The sequence below is a fragment of the Rutidosis leptorrhynchoides genome, chromosome 2, assembly GCF_046630445.1.
Source record: "Rutidosis leptorrhynchoides isolate AG116_Rl617_1_P2 chromosome 2, CSIRO_AGI_Rlap_v1, whole genome shotgun sequence".
Lineage (NCBI taxonomy): Eukaryota > Viridiplantae > Streptophyta > Magnoliopsida > Asterales > Asteraceae > Rutidosis > Rutidosis leptorrhynchoides.
Window position 1 is genome coordinate 589,819,589 of NC_092334.1, and position 25,641 is coordinate 589,845,229.

The window sequence follows — 25,641 nt, forward strand, 5'->3', positions numbered from 1 at the left end:
TCGGGTGCGGATAGAATCTATATGAGTAGAGATTTTTGTGCTAAATTAAGTTGTCCATTGACGCCTTTGGATAGTAAATTTTTACTCGAATTAGCAAATGGTAAATTAATTTCAGCAGATAATATATGTCGGAATCGAGAAATTAAACTGGTTAGCGAAACATTTAAGATTGACTTGATACCAGTAGAGTTAGGGAGTTTTGATGTGATAATCGGTATGGACTGGTTGAAAGAAGTGAAAGCAGAGATCGTTTGTTACAAAAATGCAATTCACATTATACGAGAAAAAGGGAAACCCTAAATGGTGTACGGAGAAAAGGGCAACACGAAGCTACATCTTATTAGTAATTTGAAGGCACAAAAACTAATAAGAAAAGGTTGCTATGCTGTTCTAGCACACGTCGAGAAAGTACAAACTGAAGAAAAGAGCATCAATGATGTTCCCGTCGCAAAAGAATTTCCCGATGTATTTTCGAAAGAATTACCGGGATTACCCCCACATCGATCCGTTGAATTTCAAATAGATCTTGTACCAGGAGCTGCACCAATAGCTCGTGCTCCTTACAGACTCGCACCCAGCGAGATGAAAGAACTGCAAAGCCAATTACAAGAACTTTTAGAGCGTGGTTTCATTCGACCAAGTACATCACCGTGGGGAGCTCCTGTTTTGTTTGTCAAGAAGAAAGATGGTACATTCAGGTTGTGTATCGACTACCGAGAGTTGAACAAACTTACCATCAAGAACCGCTACCTACTACCGAGAATCGATGACTTATTTGATCAACTACAAGGCTCGTCTGTTTATTCAAAGATTGACTTACGTTCCGGGTATCATCAAATGCGGGTGAAAGAAGATGATATTCCAAAGACTGCTTTCAGAACACGTTACGGTCATTACGAGTTTATGGTCATGCCGTTTGGTTTAACTAATGCACCAGCTGTGTTCATGGACCTTATGAACCGAGTGTGTGGACCATACCTTGACAAGTTTGTCATTGTTTTCATTGATGACATACTTATTTACTCAAAGAATGACCAAGAACACGGTGAACATTTGAGAAAGGTGTTAGAAGTATTGAGGAAGGAAGAATTGTACGCTAAGTTTTCAAAGTGTGCATTTTGGTTGGAAGAAGTTCAATTCCTCGGTCACATAGTGAACAAAGAAGGTATTAAGGTGGATCCGGCAAAGATAGAAACTGTTGAAAAGTGGGAAACCCCGAAAACTCCGAAACACATACGCCAGTTTTTAGGACTAGCTGGTTACTACAGAAGGTTCATCCAAGACTTTTCCAGAATAGCAAAACCCTTGACTGCATTAACGCATAAAGGGAAGAAATTTGAATGGAATGATGAACAAGAGAAAGCGTTTTAGTTATTGAAGAAAAAGCTAACTACGGCACCTATATTGTCATTGCTTGAAGGGAATGATGATTTTGTGATTTATTGTGACGCATCAAAGCAAGGTCTCGGTTGTGTATTAATGCAACGAACGAAGGTGATTGCTTATGCGTCTAGACAATTGAAGATTCATGAACAAAATTATACGACGTATGATTTGGAATTAGGCGCGGTTGTTTTTGCATTAAAGACTTGGAGGCACTACTTATATGGGGTCAAAAGTATTATATATACCGACCACAAAAGTCTTCAACACATATTTAATCAGAAACAACTGAATATGAGGCAGCGTAGGTGGATTGAATTATTGAATGATTACGACTTTGAGATTCGTTACCACCCGGGGAAGGCAAATGTGGTAGCCGATGCCTTGAGCAGGAAGGACAGAGAACCTATTCGAGTAAAATCTATGAATATAATGATTCATAATAACCTTACTACTCAAATAAAGGAGGCGCAACAAGGAGTTTTAAAAGAGGGAAATTTAAAGGATGAAATACCCAAAGGATCGGAGAAGCATCTTAATATTCGGGAAGACGGAACCCGGTATAGGGCTGAAAGGATTTGGGTACCAAAATTTGGAGATATGAGAGAAATGGTACTTAGAGAAGCTCATAAAACCAGATACTCAATACATCCTGGAACGGGGAAGATGTACAAGGATCTCAAGAAACATTTTTGGTGGCCGGATATGAAAGCCGATGTTGCTAAATACGTAGGAGAATGTTTAATGTGTTCTAAGGTCAAAGCTGAGCATCAGAAACCATCAGGTCTACTTCAACAACCCGAAATCCTGGAATGGAAATGGGAAAACATTACCATGGATTTCATCACTAAATTGTCAAGGACTGCAAGTGGTTTTGATACTATTTGGGTAATAGTTGATCGTCTCACCAAATCAGAACACTTCCTGCCAATAAGAGAAGATGACAAGATGGAGAAGTTAGCACGACTGTATTTGAAGGAAGTCGTCTCCAGACATGGAATACCAATCTATATTATCTCTGATAGGGATGGCAGATTTATTTCAAGATTCTGGCAGACAATATAGCAAGCATTAGGAACTCGTCTAGACATGAGTACTGCCTATCATCCACAAACTGATGGGCAGAGCAAAAGGACGATACAAACGCTTGAAGACATGCTACGAGCATGTGTTATTGATTTCGGAAACAGTTGGGATCGACATCTACCGTTAGCAGAATTTTCCTACAACAACAGCTACCATTCAAGCATTGAGATGGCGCCGTTTGAAGCACTTTATGGTAGAAAGTGCAGGTCTCTGATTTGTTGGAGTGAAGTGGGGGATAGACAGATTACGGGTCCGGAGATTATACAAGAAACTACCGAGAAGATCATCCAAATTCAACAACGGTTGAAAACCGCCCAAAGTTGACAAAAGAGCTACGCTGACATTAAAAGAAAAGATATAGAATTTGAAATTGGAGAGATGGTCATGCTTAAAGTTGCACCTTGGAAAGGCGTTGTTCGATTTGGTAAACGAGGGAAATTAAATCCAAGGTATATTGGACCATTCAAGATTATTGATCGTGTCGGACCAGTAGCTTACCGACTTGAGTTACCTCAACAACTCGCGGCTGTACATAACACTTTCCACGTCTCGAATTTGAAGAAATGTTTTGCTAAAGAAGATCTCACTATTCCGTTAGATGAAATTCAAATCAACGAAAAACTTCAATTCATCGAAGAACCCGTCGAAATAATGGATCGTGAGGTTAAAAGACTTAAGCAAAACAAGATACCAATTGTTAAGGTTTGATGGAATGCTCGTAGAGGACCCGAGTTCACCTGGGAGCGTGAAGATCAGATGAAGAAGAAATACCCGCATCTATTTCCAGAAGATTCGTCAACACCTTCAACAGCTTAAAATTTCGGGACGAAATTTATTTAACGGGTAGGTACTGTAGTGACCCAAACTTTTCCATGTTTATATATATTAATTGAGATTGATATTTACATGATTAAATGTTTCCAACATGTTAAGCAATCAAACTTGTTAAGACTTGATTAATTGAAATATGTTTCATATAGACAATTGACCACCCAAGTTGACCGGTGATTCACGAACGTTAAAACTTGTAAAAACTATATGATGACATATATATGGATATATATATAGTTAACATGATACTATGATAAGTAAACATATCATTAAGTATATTAACAATGAACTACATATGTAAAAACAAGACTACTAACTTAATGATTTTTTAAAAGAGACATATATGTAACGATTATCGTTGTAAAGACATTTAATGTATATATATCATATTAAGAGATATTCATACATGATAATATCATGATAATATAATAATTTAAAATCTCATTTTATATTATAAACATTGGGTTAACAACATTTAACAAGATCGTTAACCTAAAGGTTTCAAAACAACACTTACATGTAACGATTAACGATGACTTAACGACTCAGTTAAAATGTATATACATGTAGTGTTGTAATATGTATTTATACACTTTTGAAAGACTTCAATATACCTATCAAAATACTTCTACTTAACAAAAATGCTTACAATTACATCCTCGTTCAGTTTCATCAACAATTCTACTCGTATGCACCCGTATTCGTACTCGTACAATACACAGCTTTTAGATGTATGTACTATTGGTATATACACTCCAATGATCAGATCTTAGCAGCCCATGTGAGTCACCTAACATATGTGGGAACCATCATTTGGCAACTAGCATGAAATATCTCATAAAATTACAAAAATATGAGTAATCATTCAAGACTTATTTACATGAAAACAAAATTACATATCCTTTATATCTAATCCATACACCAACGACCAAAAACACCTACAAACACTTTTATTCTTCAATTTTCTTCATATAATTGATCTCTCTCAAGTTCTATCTTCAAATTCTAAGTGTTCTTCATATATTCTACAAGTTATAGTTACATAAAATCAAGAATACTTTCAAGTTTGCTAGCTCACTTCCAATCTTGTAAGGTGATCATCAAACCTCAAGAAATCTTTGTTTCTTACAGTAGGTTATCATTCTAATACAAGGTAATAATCATATTCAAACTTTGGTTCAATTTCTATAACTATAACAATCTTATTTCAAGTGATGATCTTACTTGAACTTGTTTTCGTGTCATGATTCTGCTTCAAGAACTTCGAGCCATCCAAGGATCTGTTGAAGCTAGATCCATTTTTCTCTTTTCCAGTAGGTTTATCCAAGGAACTTAAGGTAGTAATTATGTTCATAATATCATTCGATTCATACATATAAAGCTATCTTATTCGAAGGTTTAAACTTGTAATCACTAGAACATAGTTTAGTTAATTCTAAACTTGTTCGCAAACAAAATTTAATCCTTCTAACTTGACTTTTAAAATCAACTAAACACATGTTCTATATCTATATGATATGCTAACTTAATGATTTAAAACCTGGAAACACGAAAAACACCGTAAAACCGGATTTACGCCGTCGTAGTAACACCGCGGGCTGTTTTGGGTTAGTTAATTAAAAACTATAATAAACTTTGATTTAAAAGTTGTTATTCTGAGAAAATGATTTTTATTATGAGCATGAAACTATATCCAAAAATTGTGGTTAAACTCAAAGTGGAAGTATGTTTTCTAAAATGGTCATCTAGACGTCGTTCTTTCGACTGAAATGACTACCTTTACAAAAACGACTTGTAACTTATTTTTCTGACTATAAACCTATACTTTTTCTGTTTATATTCATAAAATAGAGTTCAATATGAAACCATAGCAATTTGATTCACTCAAAACGGATTTAAAATGAAGAAGTTATGGGTAAAACAAGATTGGATAATTTTTTCTCATTTTAGCTACGTGAAAATTGGTAACAAATCTATTCCAACCATAACTTAATCAACTTGTATTGTATATTATGTAATCTTGAGATACCATAGACACGTATACAATGTTTCGACCTATCATGTCGACACATCTATATATATTTCGGAACAACTATAGACACTCTATATGTGAATGTTGGAGTTAGCTATACAGGGTTGAGGTTGATTCCAAAATATATATAGTTTGAGTTGTGATCAATACTGAGATACGTATACACTGGGTCGTGGATTGATTCAAGATAATATTTATCGATTTATTTCTGTACATCTAACTGTGGACAACTAGTTGTAGGTTACTAACGAGGACAGCTGACTTAATAAACTTAAAACATCAAAATATATTAAAAGTGTTGTAAATATATTTTGAACATACTTTAATATATATGTATATATTGTTATAGGTTCGTGAATCAACCAGTGGCCAAGTCTTACTTCCCGACGAAGTATAATCTGTGAAAGTGAGTTATAGTCCCACTTTTAAAATCTAATATTTTTGGGATGAGAATACATGCAGGTTTTATAAATGATTTACAAAATAGACACAAGTACGTGAAACTACATTCTATGGTTGAATTATCAAAATCAAATATGCCCCTTTTTATTAAGTCTGGTAATCTAAGAATTAGGGAACAGACACCCTAATTGACGCGAATCCTAAAGATAGATCTATTGGGCCTAACAGACCCCATCTAAAGTACCGGATGCTTTAGTACTTCGAAATTTATATCATATCTGAAGGGTGTCCCGGAATGATGGGGATATTCTTATATATGCATCTTGTTAATGTCGGTTACCAGGTGTTCACCATATGAATGATTTTTATCTCTATGTATGGGATGTGTATTGAAATATGAAATCTTGTGGTCTATTATTATGATTTGATATATATAGGTTAAACCTATAACTCACCAACATTTTTGTTGACGTTTTAAGCATGTTTATTCTCAGGTGATTATTAAGAGCTTCCGCTGTCGCATACTTAAATAAGGACGAGATTTGGAGTCCATGCTTGTATGATATTGTGTAAAAACTGCATTCAAGAAACTTATTTTGTTGTAACATATTTGTATTTTAAACCATTATGTAATGGTCATGTGTAAACAGGATATTTTAGATTATCATTATTTGATAATCTACGTAAAGCTTTTAAACCTTTATTGATGAAATAAAGGTTATGGTTTGTTTTAAAATGAATGCAGTCTTTGAAAAACGTCTCATATAGAGGTCAAAACCTCGCAACGAAATCAATTAATATGGAACGTTTTTAATAAATAAAAACGGGACATTTCAGTACACCCTCGGTAATATGTGTCGGCACTTAATAGTTTCCCGTTAGCCACTTCAATGGTATAAGTGGTATCTAATGGGAGAGGTGGAGTGCTAAAATAATGAGTCAAAGTCTTGGATACAAAGCATTTATCGGCACCCGAATCGAATAAGCAAGAGACATAAGAATTGTTGAGAAGAAACGTACCCGTGACTAATTCATTATCATCTCGGGCTTCCTCGGTGTTGATGTTGAAAGCTCGGCCGCGCGTATTGGTGTTATCTTTCCTCTTCGGGCATGCATTTCTATAATGGCCCGTTTGGCCACATTCATAACAAGTGCCCGTCTTTGGTGCATTGGGCCACTTTCGAGCGACGGGAGTGGCACTTTTACAATCGTTGGCCTTATGACCAACTCCTTGGCACCGGTGGCAAATTAACTTACTACATTCGCCAAAGTGATGTTTGTTGCATTTGTTGCAAAGAGGTAGGTTCCCGGCATAACCCTTCTTGCCGTCGGAGGTGTAAGGCTTCTTAGCAAAGTTGTTGTTGTTTGATTGGGAGGGTTCCCACTTTCTTTTGTTGCCGCCCGATTTATCCTCGGCCTTAGGTGCCGGAACTACGATTTCGTCAACCGTTTCTATCAATTTGCGGGCCATGTTCAAGGCTTCTTGATGATTAGTGGGTTTGGATGACATTACTCCGTGTTTGATACTCTTTGGAAGACCATCCATGTAAAGTTCAACCCTTAAAGCTTCGGGGTTCACAAGATTTGGGCACATCAAGGCTAATTCGGAAAATCGTTGATTATAAGCATTGAGATCATTTCCGATCGCCTTTAAAGTTCTTAGCTCTTGTTCGAGCCTTCGGGTTTCTTCACGAGGGAAATATTCGACAATCATCTTTTCCCTCAAGTCGGCCCAAGAGAGGGCGTGAGCTTCATCGGTACCCACCGATTGTACATAAGTATTCCACCATGTAAGAGCGACACCGGCGAAGGTGTGAGTGGAGTATTTGACCTTGTCTTGGTTCCGACAACCGCTTATGCTAAAGACGGCTTCCGTTTGCTCAAACCATCGGGTGAGCACGACCGGTCCCCCGGTTCCATCAAAAGTGTGAGGTTTGCACCCCATGAAAGCTTTATAGGAGCATCCCTCGTTTGAGTTTCCGGCTCCATTGTTGTTGTTGTTGTTGTTGTTGTTGTTGTTGTTGTGGTTGTTATTATTATTGTTGTTGGATGAGTGACCGGCCATGGCCGCATCTACGGCGGTGGCTATCATCCGTTCGAGAGCTTGTTCGGGAGTTTCATTGCGGCGTACACGACGAGGAGCCATTGTTCCTTCAAGACACAAGAATATCATTGATTAGTATTCTCAATAATACTAACCATGATATAGAATAAAGATAAAGAGAAGTTTTTCCTCGACTCGCCTTAAATTCTTTATGCCATAATGTTGGAACGTTCATATGAGTCACCGTAATATAATCCCGGAAATTATATTACCCTGATTCATATGTGCATTCGACATCATTTCATATAGTCAAGGTGGCGCGTCAATCAAATTAAACAACGTGAGATTAAGATGAACTAAGAGTAGATATGAGTAGAAGTGTTCGAGTATAAATGCACAAGTAGTCAAGTAATTCCTACTTCAAGTCTATATGCCGGTTGTAGTCTAGACTCACCAATGTACCCTATGACTCGAGATTGACACCAATGAACTCTAAATCCCTACAACCAACGCTCTGATACCATCTGTAGCGACCCGACAAAATCGTCATTGACGGCGCCGTCTACTTAGGTCCCGTTACGTGGTCATAAGTCTTTAAAACAACGTTTGACCAAAAGATATGTCGCATTCATTTCAAATGTAAAGATTGTTCAAAGTTTACGAGAATAGTTCCACCACAAGTTACGTTACAAAGTTATAAGTACAAATGAAACTTATGCGACACAATTTAAAAGTAGCCAAAAGACGCTCCGTGTATGCATAAATACTCGACATCCAAAGCAAATATCAAAATAATGAGCGGAAGCATGTAACACATATCGTTCAAAGACCTGAGAAAAACATAGAAATCTGTCAACGAAAACGTTGGTGAAATCATAGGTTTAAGTAAGTAAGTGAGTAAATAAGTAGATTGAACCACAAGATTTGCAACATCGAATTAATAGTTAACCATTCCAAAATTTGTTTCACGAGCACCCAATTATCAATGCTTAACATTTCTCCCATTGAACCCCATCACTTAGTGCTAGAACATACACTGTTTCTCGAAAATATATTTCATTCGTAAACGGTAGCGAACCGTTTGAATGAGGGTTTGTCAAACCCATATGGATCCATACAACATAAGTTCTCGCTTACACCCGGCAAGTGTAACTAATGATAATCGAATTGAGGATTTTGTTCTAAACTCGTATGTAGAATGTTTGTTTTCCTGTACTTGTGTTCACTTAGTAAAGAAATGTTTATGTTTTCTCATCCCAAATGTAAGTTCAAAAAGAGTAAAAGTGGGACTATGATCTCACCTTGAGTGCACGTACGAAAAGTACTTCACAAAATAACGTGTGCGAAGGATAGTGCTAGTCTTGACCTAAACAAATAGGTCGTATCAATAACGGTAAACACGATAGGTCAAAGATGTTCAATTAGTCCTATGGCTCGTTACGACTCGATTATGTAGCATGTGAAATCAAATTGTCAAGTTTCATGCAAGGTACAAGTATATAAACAAGTTAGGAAGGTTGCATAATCATTTGGTTAAGTTTGACAAAAAGTCAAACTTTGGTCGGTCAAAGTCAACGAAAAAGTCAACACGTTCGGGTCGGGTCCCGAACTATTTTTCTGAGGTTTTTAATCATGTATGAGCATGTTAGGACAAGTTACATGTGAATCAGAGGTGCGTAGCATAGCAAACATTATTCGAAAATTGACAAAGTTGGACAGACCACTTTGGCGCGCCGCGCGGGTATATGGCGCGCCGCGCCATTACCTGTGCAGAGAATTCTGGCAGTTTTTAAGTTTTATGCACGAACCTAACTTCAAACAATCACCATTTATGATCCGCAAACAATCAAGACAAGTATCTTATACCGTTGGGAAGGTAATTTGACGAGGAAAACAACTAAACACATTTCATCAATCAATCTACCTAATACAACAACCAAAACCGCATCTAATGCTTAACATTAACCGCATACAAGTTCATAAATGCAATTCAATGATTCGGGCAACCAATTTACATGAATGATATGCCGTTTCGAAGGTAATCAAGCATACAATCCAACTAAACACTTACCAATAATAATCCATGGCATTCAATGCATCAAAAGTCCATTTCAAGTTCATCAACCCTAACCCAAATTCACCAAAATCATAAATCAAGTTCATGAACTTTTCTAAAGCAACCTACACATCAAATTGAAGCTAGTGATACTAGGAACACAATTAGAACATGAACTTTTAACATCTAACAACATATGATCATCCAAAATTCAAGAACAACACACCAAAATTCAAGTTCATGCTAGTTACACTAAAACAACGAGATCGAGCATATAAATTACACATACGACATCACAATGAGCCATAGACACTAACTAACACCATTTCAAGTCAAAAACACGAATTTAGAGAAATCTAGTGTTTTAGAAATGTTACCCAAACGAGATGAAGTTGGTACCAAAATGAAGAGGATGAAGAGAGGATCACGAATATGTAATTTATTTTGTTGTAAGCCTTCTAGATCGGATTTAGATGATGATTGAATGAATTTGGTAATGGTGTGTGTGTTCTTGCTAGAGAGAAAGAGAGAGAGATGGAGATGATAATGAATGGGTGAAAGGGGTTTGACCCTTTGACCTAGTCAAGGGTTTGATCCCTTGTCAAGTTTAGTCCTTCAACTTTCGTTCGGGTGCGTGAATTACCTAAACGAGATAATTTAAAACGCGTATCAACGGGAGATGTTATAAACATATAACGGACTTTATATTAGTATAACGGAAAAGTAAATGGAAAAAGGCGGGATGTTACACTATAAGGATGCAGCTGTCCGATGCCAACATTGAAGTGACTAAGAACCTTCATGAAGAAATAAGTGGGAGGATAGCGCACATTCCCATCCAGCATAACCTGCCTATATACGGTAACCTTACCATCGATAACGTCACTAGCGCTCTGACCAGCTAGGGGCGCTACAGGATTCAAATCAGCCAAAGGTGGGTACCACTCCACCAATTGCGCGACTTTGTGCTGCGTCATAATAGACTTCATAACCTTGCAATTCGGAGGCTCAGAAGTAGAGGAAGAAGACGCCATCTATTAACAAATAAATCAAAGAATCGTAAGAAGAGAGGCTAAGTAGGCGCTAACCTGAAAAAGCTAAAAGACGAGGTCGAAGTAGTAAGTTGATAAGATTTGCACGGAGACGAGGAGCACAGTTGAAATAAAAAACGGAGAGAGGTGATTATGAGGTATTTATAGGAGAGTAAAAACATGAAAGAGGCCCCAAGGGAAGTTAAAAATTGGCGGTTAAAATGTCAAGGGCGGAGATTAAGCCACGTGTCGGAAGATGGAAAGGAGGAAGCCAAAGGCGGCGAAGTTGACGGGATGACAACTGTAGCATCTGATAAACCGTCGCTTCGGTTTCCTGCATTTAATGCAACAGGAAAAAATACTTTTTAAATACAAAAAAGAAGAAAATGGCGGCGAGCAGCGAAGAGTAGTAGAATGAGTTACAAGTTCAATGCCACGCGCTATACCGGCGCGCACCATTGAACGAGAGTCACAACTTGAGTTCAACGCCACGCGCTATACAGGCGCGCACCATTGAACGATAGTTACGAGTCTAGTTCAATGCCTCACAACATAAATATGCGCATCATTGAACAATTGATACAAATTGAGTTTAACGCCATGCACCGAAGCTGCACATACCATTGAACTGGGGGGACTTAATGATACGCATACCCGATCAGCTCGTATAGCGTATCAAGCAGCATTGCCACTAGGAATTACCAGAGTGCGCCAAGGCCTGAAAGGCTATGCTTATTGCATCGCGCTATCCCGGTAAGCGCGCATAGGCAGCGGTCACATGACGGGCGATGCTATGGCCTGAAGGGCTATGCTTATTGCATCGCACTATCCTTGTAAGCACGCATAGGCAGCGGCCACATGACGGGCGATGCTGTGGCTGGCAGAGGACACCTGGCAGACAAGAGTCAGAGCCGACAAGAACACTTTTTACTTTTGTCGGACCAGCTCGCCTGAGAACGTACTATTTGCAGGCCACGATCTGTTTAGCCTCATTACATGGCAATAGAAGATAAGAAAGGTTATCCTATAAATACAAGACTTCGTTCACAGAACAAAGGATCTGGACTCTCCACCTTCACACACACATATATTCTAAGAACAGTAACGCATAGCGCAAATATACCCGCGCTACCGGACTCATAGCATTTCACTAGACATCCTTGATATACAGGTAACGTTCCTCGAACATAAATCCTACCCTATTGCGCGAGCCATCAATGACCGGACTACCCGCTGATGGTGGGTCTAACGTTTAACCACCCCTGTTGAGATCATCATCTCGCAAGGGGTTATTCACGGTACTCCGAACCAGAGAGTTAAACTCAATTGACCCTTAAATCCCCCCTTTATTGATGTCAAGCATAGACCGAACCCGACCCGATTATTCTATGCTTGATCAGTTACGCTTCCTAGTCTCGAACTCGATCCTATTCTTGAAGCTAACGAACGAATCCATAGCAGCTCTAATCTCATCCATCACCTCATTATGCGGCAAGACACGCATACAGTCGCTAAGAGCATCAATGCGAGTTTCATTCGTATATGTCCTGGTTATGTGAGTGATAGTAGCTGTGACGACCCGAAAATTTCCGACCAAATTTAAACTTAATCTTTATATGATTTCGACACGATAAGCAAAGTCTGTAATGTTGAGTCTAAAAAAAATTGTTGAACTATGTTCATGTATTCGTTTAACTTCGACTGCTCTCAACGATTCATGAACAATTATATGTAAATCGATATATATATATATATATATATATATATATATATATATATATATATATATATATATATATATATATATATATATATATATATATATATATATATCAAAAGATGTACAAATTAATATATTTCTAAACAAAAATATACGTATATTTTACAATGTTATTAAATATAATATTAACTTAGATATAAAACGTCTTGATTTAAAAATACTATTAATTATATTGTAGTAAATAATAAGAAGACGATTTAAAGAAGCAAATGACCAAAATATTAAAATGTATAAGTTACATTTCAAATAAGATAATTTATTGGCAAATAAGTCTAATTATTGATAAAGGTACTTATCGCGAACCGTAAAATACAAGATATTAACGCGTACGGAAAGACGTTCGAGAAACTGGAACCGAGACATAAACCGGGCTTAAATGTACGAGACGACAGAGCTAAAATTACAAGTTAACTATGCACAAGAATATAATATATATATATATATATATATATATATATATATATATATATATATATATATATATATATATATATATATATATATATATATATATATATATATAATTATATAAATTATATATATATTACATATAATTAATTAATTATGTCGACAAGCTAGTGAACAAAAATGTGTGAGCTGGAAATGCGCACCTTCACGATCGCGGAGCTGTAAGGAGAAAAAACTCCACGATCGCAGAGCTGTAAAAATCAGAAAATGCCTATAAAAGGCACGAGCCTTCTGCTCTCAATTCATTCACAATCTATCTATCTCTTTACTCCGTATATATTTATTTATTTTATTATTATTATTATTATTATTAAAGATTATTAATATTAATATAGTTATATTAACATTAGTAGTAGTATTATTATTAGTATTACATAAATTACTACGACGAGGTTATGAACGAGAAATTTTAAAACTGGTTTTCGAGCGGGATAAAGCTAAGAAATTATGGGTTATAGCTATGGAGGTTATAGGTATTGCTGGGGGGGGGGGGTAATCGTGAATCTAGTGTTTATCATCTCCGTTGCATCTACGTACTTTCCTGCAATATTGAATCACAATACTGATACGTGAGCATTCATATCTTATCTTTTATATATTAATAGAGTATCCATATCTAGTGCACGAGTATATATGTTTATGCATGCTTGTATGCTAAATGTCGTCGTTAGATAATTTTATGATTAATCACGAATTTGATACTTATGCTACTGATATAAAGTATATGATATTCATGTCATTAGAAAGCTATTGAAAAATTAATAACTTTTCATTTAGGAATCGCGTGATTTCGATGAACGGATTAAAAGTTATGGTCAACTTAATTATGATTGACGTTAATTGAAATTGCTTTTGAATCTACAATTAATATTTAAACAACATAATTATAAGATTAATAATTTGGATTTTTGGATACTACTAGTCGAGTACATGAATTCTTATATAAGACACGTCTCGTTTTGTTAAACAATTGTCAAAGTTGACTTTTTGAGATGACTTTTGTTAAATTTTGCATGTCAGTCTCGAGCATTAGGATTGTGATACACTATGACCTGACCTAGCTTGTTAGACATGTATTGACCAACATATGTTCTCTAGGTTGAGATCTACGGTTATTTTGCATTCCGAGTTTCGATCACATTTCGGTGAATGACCTTATGTGCTACTAAGGTGAGTTTCATTTGCTCCCTTTTTAATTGCCTTTGCAATCTATATTTTTAGGCTGAGAATACATGCACTTTATTTTAAACACAATGGATACAAGTACATACAAAATTCTACACTGAGTTTGAACCGAAAATCCCTTAGCTTTGGTAACTAGTAACTGCCGGTTATAAGAACTAGTGGGCGCGAGTAGTTGTATATGGATCCATACGGCTTGACATCCCCGTCTGTTCCAGGTATAGAAACCCTAGCCTGAACTATAAAACAGACGTATGCTATTTGAGTTTAGTACACATTGGATTGCGTGTATTGTACATATTGGTTGCATGTATGTTAAAACATGGGTACTTATTATATATATGTTAAAGTTTAGTTACCAGGGTGCTCAATCTTGTAGAATATTTTGATAAACGTTTCTGGATGAAACAACTGAAATCTTGTGATCCACCTTTACATACAGATTATGCGCAACATTAAAACTATGAACTCACCAACCTTTGTGTTGACACTTTTAAGCATGTTTATTCTCAGGTTCCTAGAAGTCTTCCGCTGTTTGCTTATATGTGATACAAGCTATGTGCATGGAGTCATACATGCTTTATTCGAGAAAACGTTGCATTCACAAAATCATCACCATGTATCTTATTTTGACTGCATTATCAACGGATGTAGTATTGTAAACTATTATTTACGTTGATTGTCTATATGTAGAAATCATCAGACGTCAAAAACTTTGGAATTAGATATTCATTTATGGTGTGCCTTTTCAAAAGAATGCAATGTTTACAAAACGTATCATGTAGAGGTCAGTACCTCACTGTGAAATCCATGAATGATGTATTCGTTTAAATTGATTTGGACGGGTCATCACAGTAGCCGTGTAATAGTTAACCGGGTCATCGATCAAAGGCTGACGTGCACGGCGTCTAGCAGCAGATGGGGAAACAGGGGCAGGAACGGAGTTATTGCTTGAAGTCGACATCTGCAAAAAGTAAAATCACAAACCACATACAAAATAGAAATAACATAAGCAATAACTTATAATTGTTCCTCATACGAAATAAAATGCATAATAATGCTATAACAAGGAAGGTCGGGATGTAGACTAGACTCTAATGCACCCTAAAGACCACGGGTTGACCACATTATGACCGCCTAGTTCCCTACAACCAGAGCTCTGATACCAACTGCGATGGCCCCGTCAATACACTTAACGGCTCCGTCACTTGGTCCCACAGCTTGATCGAACTTAAACGAATTTAATAAACAACGTTGCATTCTTTTATTTCAAAAGTTTTCCAAAAAGGAAACATACCAAAATATGTAGTTTAAACAACCCAACATATTAATAACCAAAGTTGACATTAAAACAATGTCAACAATACCCACAAGTTTAAATTATCCAAAAATAGAATGCAAATTCAAAGTTTCATAAATGTTTAACAAAATCTGCCCAAATGCATGCAGACTCTTCTAACACAGGGGAAGCATCAAACAAACTCAAGTACCTGTGAAAACATGCGAGTAAACTGACAACAAAAATGTTGAGTGAATTATAGGTTTAAATAATCGTATAAACTTTAGACCACAACATTTAAATGTTAGAAAACATAAAACATTATTCCATTATCAATGAGCCACCTGGTAACCACTTAACCCTTTATTTACCCTTGCCAAACATAGAGAAATAATATACATTGAACAAGTGTATCTTCAACTAAATACGAAGTACTAAACATTCCGATTATAAATTGCTAGCGCGACTAGCTCAAAATGGGGTTGTCAAACCCGGTAGATCTATCCGTAGGATTCACGTTCACCAGTAGAAATCAGTGATTACAGTTACCAGACTAGGGAATATTTTTGTTCAACTCATAATGAATAATTTAAATCTTAATTGCCACTTGTGTCTAAACGTAAAACAAAATGCATGTAATCACATCCCAAAAATATACTTTAAAGAGTATGAAAAACGGGACTATAACTCGCCTTTAAGCAAAAGAAGTAACCACACAAAAATGCGAATAGCGAACGAAGTAAGTGATCAAGAATGATTACAACGCCGACCTATAAACAAAGCAGGTCGATATAAATAGCTAACTTAGGTCAAGTCTTAGTATGATAGCTATAGTACTTCTTGCAAGTAGACATAGAACAACACTCAAAATGCTTCGGTTTGATCAGAACAGCGTAAGGAAACGTACTTTCTATTTTTAGAAAGTTTCTATTTTTAGCAGGCTTCCATTTTTGGAAAGTTTCTATTTTAGGAAAGTTTCTATTTTAGAAAAGTTTCCAAATTTAGAAAGTTTCCATATTTAGAAAGTTTCTATTTTTAGAAAGTTTTTAAGTTAGGAAAGTTTCCTTAATTAGAAAGTCAACAAGAGTCAACTGAAAGTCAAAATCAACCGAAAGTCAACTCAAAAGTCAACCTTGGTCAATCATAGTCAACATTGAATTTTAAAGTATAAGTTATATTAATGATATAAGTTATAATGTTATTTAAAGTCATATATATATAATTATGTGATAACATAAGTTTAATTAAATGAAAATAAATTATTAAAGTTAACATAAGTTTAAGTAATATAATTAATATAACATAAGTATTTAATTTAATTAATTAATTAAATATTAATCATAATATAAGTATTATTAATTAATAATAGATTTTAAATCATATCATAAGTATTATTAATTAATAATGAATTATTAATCATATCATAAGTTTCTAAATATAATTATTAAATCATAAGTATTTAATAATTAGATTATAATTAAATAATAACTAAGCCTTATAATAATTAAATAATTAGTTAATCCTTATTATAAGTCTTATTATAATAATCTCATAACATAAGTTTAATACTTACCATAAGTATTTTTCATTAATAATAAAAGTATTATTAATCATAAGTTTAATTAAATGTTTAATTAAATCATAATTAATTAATAAATGATATAATAAATATGTATATCATAAGTCTTAAATTAAAATAATTACTTTTTATATCATAAGTAATTTATTAATAATGAAAGTCATTATTTATGTCATAAGTCTTATTTAATAACCATAAGTTTTAATTAAAAGGTCATTAGGTCATAACTTGAGCCCCGGGAATCAGTTTTTGGCGAGTCTAATATATATCTTCGCCTAACCAACCCACCCGACACATTAGTGTGCTCAAAAACACCCCAATAACAGCCACCAAGTCGTGACCTACAGCCATTATTCAACTTGGAGCTTTAATCCGTTCAAAAACATGTTTTAGTCATAACGGGTGATCCGTGGCTCGGATTTTGATGACCCGAACATGAAAGTTCATCCCATCATCAATCCTAACACACTAGTACACCCTAAAGACTCCAAAAGTGGTCACAAAGTCGGACCATACCTGAATCAATTCGTTTTCACATTTTAATTTCAATAAAACACCATTTTAATCATAACTAGAGCTCCGGAAATCGAAATAACATGAATCTGGAGTCTAAATTCAATGTCTTGATGAGAGGAACACATCTAGACACTTTAATTTCACTCTTATATCAGTTATGTTTACAGAAATGATCAAACAAGCTGCTGTCCCAAAACAATCAAACCGAAAACATGAATTAACGAGCATTTCTACGCATACTATCAACAATACAATAACATATAATCATCATACAATCAATATAACATACAAAATCAGTAAAATATAAGAAAAATTAAAAATCTAGGGTTAGGGTTTATACCCTAATCGATAAAAGATTAATGTAGACGCGTAGAGGAGAATGTGTAGAATCCAATTATGCAAACGATTAGATGATCCAAGCTTGAAATTGATGAAGGATGATGATGATAGTGATAGTTGGTGGTGACGGCTCAACAAGAGAGGGAGAGGGAGAAATGTTTGAGAGAAAAAGATTTAGGTTAAGTGTTTTGATAAAATGAAATTATGAAATGAAGTTGTGGAAAAATCACAAGGGTATACCCCCTTGTGTTCGGCTGAATGGGTGAGTGGGGTGGGCCCCACTTAGCCCAATTTTATTTATTGATCATTTCCTTGTGGCCCGATTGCCCGATCAAAACCCGAAACGCGAAAACACGACTACGCGATTGAAAATTCGGAGAGATAACAAATACGCGTCGAAAAATATATATATATATGCTATATATAAACATATGACATTAAAATATCATATTTAAAAAAATTAGGACTTAAAAATCCCAAAAGCTCGACCGTTGGTTTGAAAACCGAAAAGATTCGCAGGATAGAAATCCACGATTCGTATAAACGTACGATTTAAAATATGAATACAAATTCTTTTAACACATAATAATTAATATATTATTACTAAAATAATAATATAGGTCACATAAATGACGCGACACGAATAACAATTAACGGGCGTTAAATAATAAACTGTAAAAGATAATAGAAAAAGTAGGGTCGTTACAACCTCCCACTCCCCATTTTTTCTGACTCAACAAATCACGCCTGACATGCCAAGTGACATCGATCACCACTCTCAGTTATGTACTACAGTAACATTTACGGAGTACCATCTATCTAATTATCTATTCAATTTGTTAAAAAAATTATGAAAAGCACGAGAAACAACAAACCTTTACAAATTGAACTTGGTGAAATAGGCCCATATGAAAGCTTCAGGTTTCAATTTTCTCATATATTTCTTCCTTCACCATCCTTCTTTTTTAAAACCTTTAAATATTAATAAAATAAAACCAGTTCAAGCTCCTCCGTTACAATCACCGGCGTCTTTCGCAATTTACACGGCTGGTTCACCGTCATCACCATTTTTTAATTCGGAGAGGGCGGAGATGGTGGAGATAACTCAGATTTGGTGGGAATCCACACCGGATCTGGACACAAACACCCACCGCATGGAGACAAAGTCAGTTTGTAAACACATAAGATTTTGTGACTAATTTGGTAAGATAGTGTGACTAATTTTTATTTGGTATGATAATGTGAAATCAATTCAAAGGTTTCTAGAAGTTAGACTGTTAGAGTGATGCATTGATTTGGTGATGGATTTTTAATTTATTATAATACTGTGATTTGTTCCTAAAATTTTAATTCACATTGGTGGAAAGATAACAAAGGATTCAATTTTGTGTTTTAGGACTCAACGTCAAAAGTCATTGCCGGTGGTACCTACAAGCAACGGTGTAGATGCTGAGAGAGGATCTTAGAATCAACCTAACACGATCTAGAGGCGGAATAACACTAGAAAGATCTTAAACGAATATATATTGGTTTTCGGGTTCGTACAAGTGAAACCAAGATTAGATCTTGATAAACACGAAGCCTAGACTGACATTCTGTGGTATTTGGACATGAAGATTGAGAGAGACTCGACCTAGAACTGTTTTCGTGTGTGTGTAATGTGAAAAGTTGTTCTCAAAATTAATGAAGATTAATTAGGCTTAAATACCTCAGTTCCTATGTCGGTCGACAGTGGATGACAGTCGGTCGACTGACCATGTCAGTCGGCCGACTGTCGAGTAATATTACGAATTATATTTAAACGTTTACAAATATAAAAATAACATATCGACAATCAACGTTTAACAATATTACAGGTTACAACATGATCGAATAAAACGTTAAAGTTCATGGAACTAAGGATTACAAAATATGCACTAACAAACTCCCCCTAAGACCTAGTTCCTCATAAGTCTTCGATCTGCTTCAATCTCTGTACGGATCTGTAACCATATTATTCAAATAGCAAACCTTTGCAACACGAATGTACTGTTGTGCTTGAACTCTATTTTCTGACCTGTACAGCATCAAATTGTAGTACAATGTGAAGATGTCAGCTTCACAGCAATTTCTCAACCAAACGGGATCTAAAACCCGTATCGAGTCTGTCTCATCTTCCTTCAATTTGTCCAAAACGATGACTGCCTCCTCTGAGCGTTCATCGTAGTACCACCAGCGAAAACGTGGGCTAAAGTTCTGCGGCATTTTCATCACAGGAACCTTTCTCATATAATTTACTGGCTTGTATTTGACAATCTTTCTTCGTTCGCCCGTTTTCTTGTTTGTTCGATAAGTGATCGTGGGAAATTGAGGGCTGAATCCCTCAAAGTTCTTTGACAAGTACGAGTGTCTTATCTTCTTGCAGACAATATTAGGAATTCCGTCATAATCCCTATATAACATTTTGAGCCTAGCCACCTGCATAAATTCAAAGTACGGTAGAGACGTGAACTCGTATCCATGTTTGATGTAATCCACTCCGTACTCCTTCTTTATTGCGTATATATTCAACTCTTTAATGTAGGCCCACGCAATTATTTTTCCTTTAGCCAAAAGATTCGCCGGTCTATTAATGTAATTCATCCATTCAGGTTCCGGCGCTGGCTTCTCACAATATTTTCTGATCCTCAACAGGATCTTCCACTCAGCTTCTAGAACTTCTATCTTTTCTTTATTTATCTTGACGGGTAAAAACCCTGGAGGCAAATCTTCGGTCTTTTCTTTTTCTTCGCATTTACGGTTTAGAAGCTCTTCATTCATTTTGAAGTAGTCTTGAAATGTAGGTAGATCTTTATCGTTATTACATTCGTACTCCGGAAAATCACCTATTGGTTCATCTTCAATAATTACTTCATCAAAATCGTTGTCGTTTTCATTACTTACGACAATTTCCTCAAAATCATCACTAGAATCGTAACGATTCTCAAAAGATGAGCTAGCAGTTGTGTCAGCTGAAGTACTTGCTTGTTGCTCTTGACGCACTAGCTCGGCCTGCTCCTCAGCGCTTAGATCCGGCGGGATCTCCCCTTCTTCTAAATCATCAAATACAACTGAGTGATTCAGACGATCCTGCTTTGCCAAAAAATCACGTAAAGAATAATCAATATTTAGAGGAATTACTGACAGTGGGTTCTTGCTTGTGCCTTTAGCAATATCCAAACCTAGCTCATCCTCGCCTTGATCGTTAAAATTACCAAAGTCTATATCCTCCTCGAGATCAACAGCCTCAATATCGAAATTATTTTCCCACTCAAGCACCTTCGACAGTGCCTTGTTCGCTGTAGTCTCAGCCTTTACAATCAGCAAATTCTGAGCATCAAACTTAGTTTGTAACTTCTTCAATTCAACCTGTTGATCTTCAACCAGCTTGGTCAGTTTGGCAATCTCAGCATCCTTTCTTCTCTCTCGTTCATCAGCTTTTTCTTTAAACTTTTCAAATTCAGAAGCCATATTGACAACCTTCTCACTTAATATAGAAACCGCAGCATCTTGTGTAATAGCAGTCGTGGATGCAGCAGCATGAACTCCTGTATCAGTTTCAGCACGTGTTTCTTGAGTAGTAGCAGCTGAAGGTTGTCGTTGTGGTTGTGATTGCTGTGATTGTCGTTGTTCAGTAGCTGAGGACGACTCAGTCCTTTTTGCCTTCTTAATGAATCTTATGCGCCTCTGCTTCGGCTTTGTCGTAACCGAAGGACCCTCAGATTGTTTTCGCTTTCTCAGCTCGAATTGATCAGGGTCAAAGTCATCTCCTTCATCGTCTTCATCAACCAGTATCTGTTCAGTTGCAACAACTGGCGGTGGCTGATTAACCTCTTTATCGTCTTCACCAACTGCGACGATATCATCTTCATTACCAGACGTACTGTTCTCATGATGACAGGCAGCACCTGGTGGACATACATAGTTTTCATTTGAGGTGGCCAACCAATCTCTTGAATGGTTCATCCGGACCTCTCTTTTGCTTGACTCGATTGAAAGTCAAATCGTTCAGATGATTCAGCTTAATCTCATCCTCCCAAACCTTATTCAATCCTTGCACTTGCTTTTCAATCATCACCTGCAAGAACCTAGGAAACATTAAGTGGCTCTTCTTTTTCACGTTCACCAACATGCTTCTGAAAATTACTTCGGAGAATTGAAGTCCGCATGAAGAACTAGTGCTGCAAACATTGAGCTATAAGTCTCATTCAGCTCATCAAAACCGCCTACCATTGGACTCATGCATCTTAACAACACCAAAGTTAGGTATTTGTATTGATGACAGAATCGAGTTCTCTTAACAGCACCTTTCATTGGATCACCAAAGTATCCACATCTTACTAGACACCTTCGGACCTTAGTTCTATTCAGTGTGACTGGCATAGAATCATTATCTGGAAAACCTAAGTCTTCACGAACTGTCTGTGCCGAGATCTTTACAATTGTACCACCAACGCTGCTTCGTATCACCTTTCTTCCTTGTTCAGTGACAATAGAAGCATTGTTCCAGAATTCTCGTTGGTTTGAGTAGTATGCCTTGCATTCTAGAGTTATTGCAGTATGAATCCTGGACCTTTTCAAGAATTTTATAATATCAACGAAGCCTTCCTTTGCTTCAGGTCCTTCCTCGTTTAGACATGCCTCTAGATTGGCATTTTCGCTTGCCGTCAGGCCTGGAAGATTCTTGGACAGAATCAACTCTTCCTCATGTACGTCTTCGTTCACTGGACTACCTAGTTGAGCCATTTATTCTGCTATACAAACATATATACAATAATCGAAAAGCGTTAAATCGAAAATCATAAAAAGAATACAGGAAACAACAGTCGGTCGACATACTATGTAATTCGGTCGATTTTCAATGACAGTCGACCGACATTTATACAAATCGATCGACTTATAAAGTTGCCCGACATAGGGTAAATCGGTCGACTTAGGAAGTCAATCGGTCGATTTATCTAACGAAGCAAAAACGCAGATCCAAACTCAAATCCACCGATTTTATGGTGTTTTGTTTCAATCAACGTCTAATACATGTACAGAGGAGGCCGATTAACATTATCTATTCAACAATTATCAATTACAGGTCCTAAACACCACACATTGAATCGAAACAGAAAAGTAAACACGAAAACTTCAATAACTTTCGATTTAAAAGGAATTACCTAGATTGGTTAACGGCGCTGGAATCACAATTTAAAGATGTATATGAAAAACACGATCAAAAACTCTTCCTTGCAAAATTCGAATTTTTGGTAAATCAACACAATCGCACGAGATAAAGAAAATCGGCCGTCTGAGGCCTTTTTATACTCAGCTCGACAATCGGTCGACTTTGGTGTTATGTCGGTCGACATATGTGACAATCGGTTGACATACTTGATAAACGGTCGACATTATAACAAACGAGTAAGTCGGTCGACTTTTTTCAACATCGACCGACTTATGTTATAAATCGGTCGACTGTCTCTTCCCTTTATAAAATAGTTTTGCGTTTTAGAAACCCCAATAATTCCTTCTATTCACTTCCACTGGCTGATTTTACACGTAAAATATTTTCATTTTGAAGACTTTAACAGGTTTATGATTTGAGATGTGTAGTTCGTTTCTTTTTGACGTCGAGACACAATTTGTAACTTCAAGGAAATATACACATATTCACATAAGCAAACAAATAAAATGTTTTTGTATTTTTCAAAATAAATATCAACACACTGAAAAATCTTTTTGTAGTTTTTAGGATTTTATGACTTTTCATAATAACAATGCAAATGAAGTACAATTCATGTCAGAAAGTCAATGATCAAGGTTAAGAAAAATCCAAGATTGTATGGCATAAAACATGTTATTTACATGAAGTAGTTTCTGTAAGTCATAAACCTAAGGAAGCTAAATTATCAAAAAGTTTACATGTTCAATCAACATTCAGATAACAATATGTACACAAAATTTCACAAGTAAAATCAAATAATACCAGAGAAATTGATCTTAACATGGTATCTATCTTCATTAACCTTTTACAGACTTTTCTCTTAGACATTTTGATGATCAAGTTAATTAATTACTTTAACATATTGCTATGTTAGATTCAATCACAGACTCGGTCATCAATGTGAGATCGCACGATTTTTTAGGTAGTCAATTGAGCACAAGTCTATTGACGCTTTCCGTTACCACAAACACATACGTTAGGTCCAATTGAACAGGAAGGTTCTCATAGTAATTTTGGAATATCCCTGTCAGCCATTAGCTTCTATCGTAACGTATACTTTTCAATTCATATGATTCTGATGGATCTCATAGTATATTCAATATTCTATCAATCGTGCAATCAACCAACTTCTATCAATCTCATTCCTTATTTATTATTAAAGTTATTGGAGGAAACGGAATGAAAGACGTAGCTTTCTTAATGAGTGAGAATTCAGAATATCTCTCTGAAAACATCTTTCGCTGTCTAGGCCTTAATGGGCACAGTCTCATATCACAGACAATGATAATAAGTCCAATAGAATGGTTTTGTTGAAGTATGAATGATTTAAGTTCTTCTTGGTAATCTTCACACTCATTTGTATTCTTACAAAGACTTCTCTTCTCGATTTCATCATTATCTTGACCTTGATATTTTCGTCTTCCATGATTTCACTTCTGTTTTCATGATATAATAACTTGATATGCAATGTGCCAATATTTTTTTTTTTTTATCAGTCTTGACTTTGATTTAGTTCTCGAATTGACTTCCTTGCGATGAAGATCTCTTTTCTTCATTTGTGTATCAATTAACTTAAATCATTCATTCATGGACTGTCTGTAATATAGAACCACACTTTTCAACCCGTTCACAGGAAAGACACTCTTATTGAGATAAACTTACTATTTTGGAGTTTAGGTACGATTCAAGAATTAAAGTTTGATAGAAGTCGGTATGCATAGTCAATTAGAACATTTTCAACGCTTATTGATCGCTTGAATATCCCAATTAGTCGTGAGACTCAATGGTGCAGCAATTTGGAATTTGCTTGGGGATATTCTACATCATGTGTTTCTAGATTATACGTCATGATAGGGGATACCCTCACCTTTTGTTGATTTCCTCAACAATTTTCTTTAAAGTATGCACCTGTGGTAATTAAGTGACTACCCTCAACCGCTGTAAACCTTTCCATGAGTTCCTTATCAAGATATTTACATGATTGTGATTATGATCATCTCATTCTATGATTAAGTCCGTATCCCATTTTTATATAAATCAAACTCGTTTTTTTATATTCTGAATATCTGATGTTGCATTCATTACTCCCCCTAAAATACTAAAAAACTAAAATCTTTTTGGTTTTTAGATTTTAAACACACAGAAACAATCAGAAAGAAAAGAAATATAACCACACAGTATATACAGCTATGCAAGCAGAACACATAAAATGAAGTTACTCGTTGGTCTCTGCGTCAGGAACGACATCTGACAATATTTTGACACTTAACTCAGTTAACAAGAAATCAAAACGTGGTTTATCAAAAGCTTTTGTGAAAAGATCAGCCCTTTGCGTAGTTGTGCCAATTTGGATAACATCAATTAGCCTTTTCTCATAACAGTCTCGAATAAAATGATATTTAA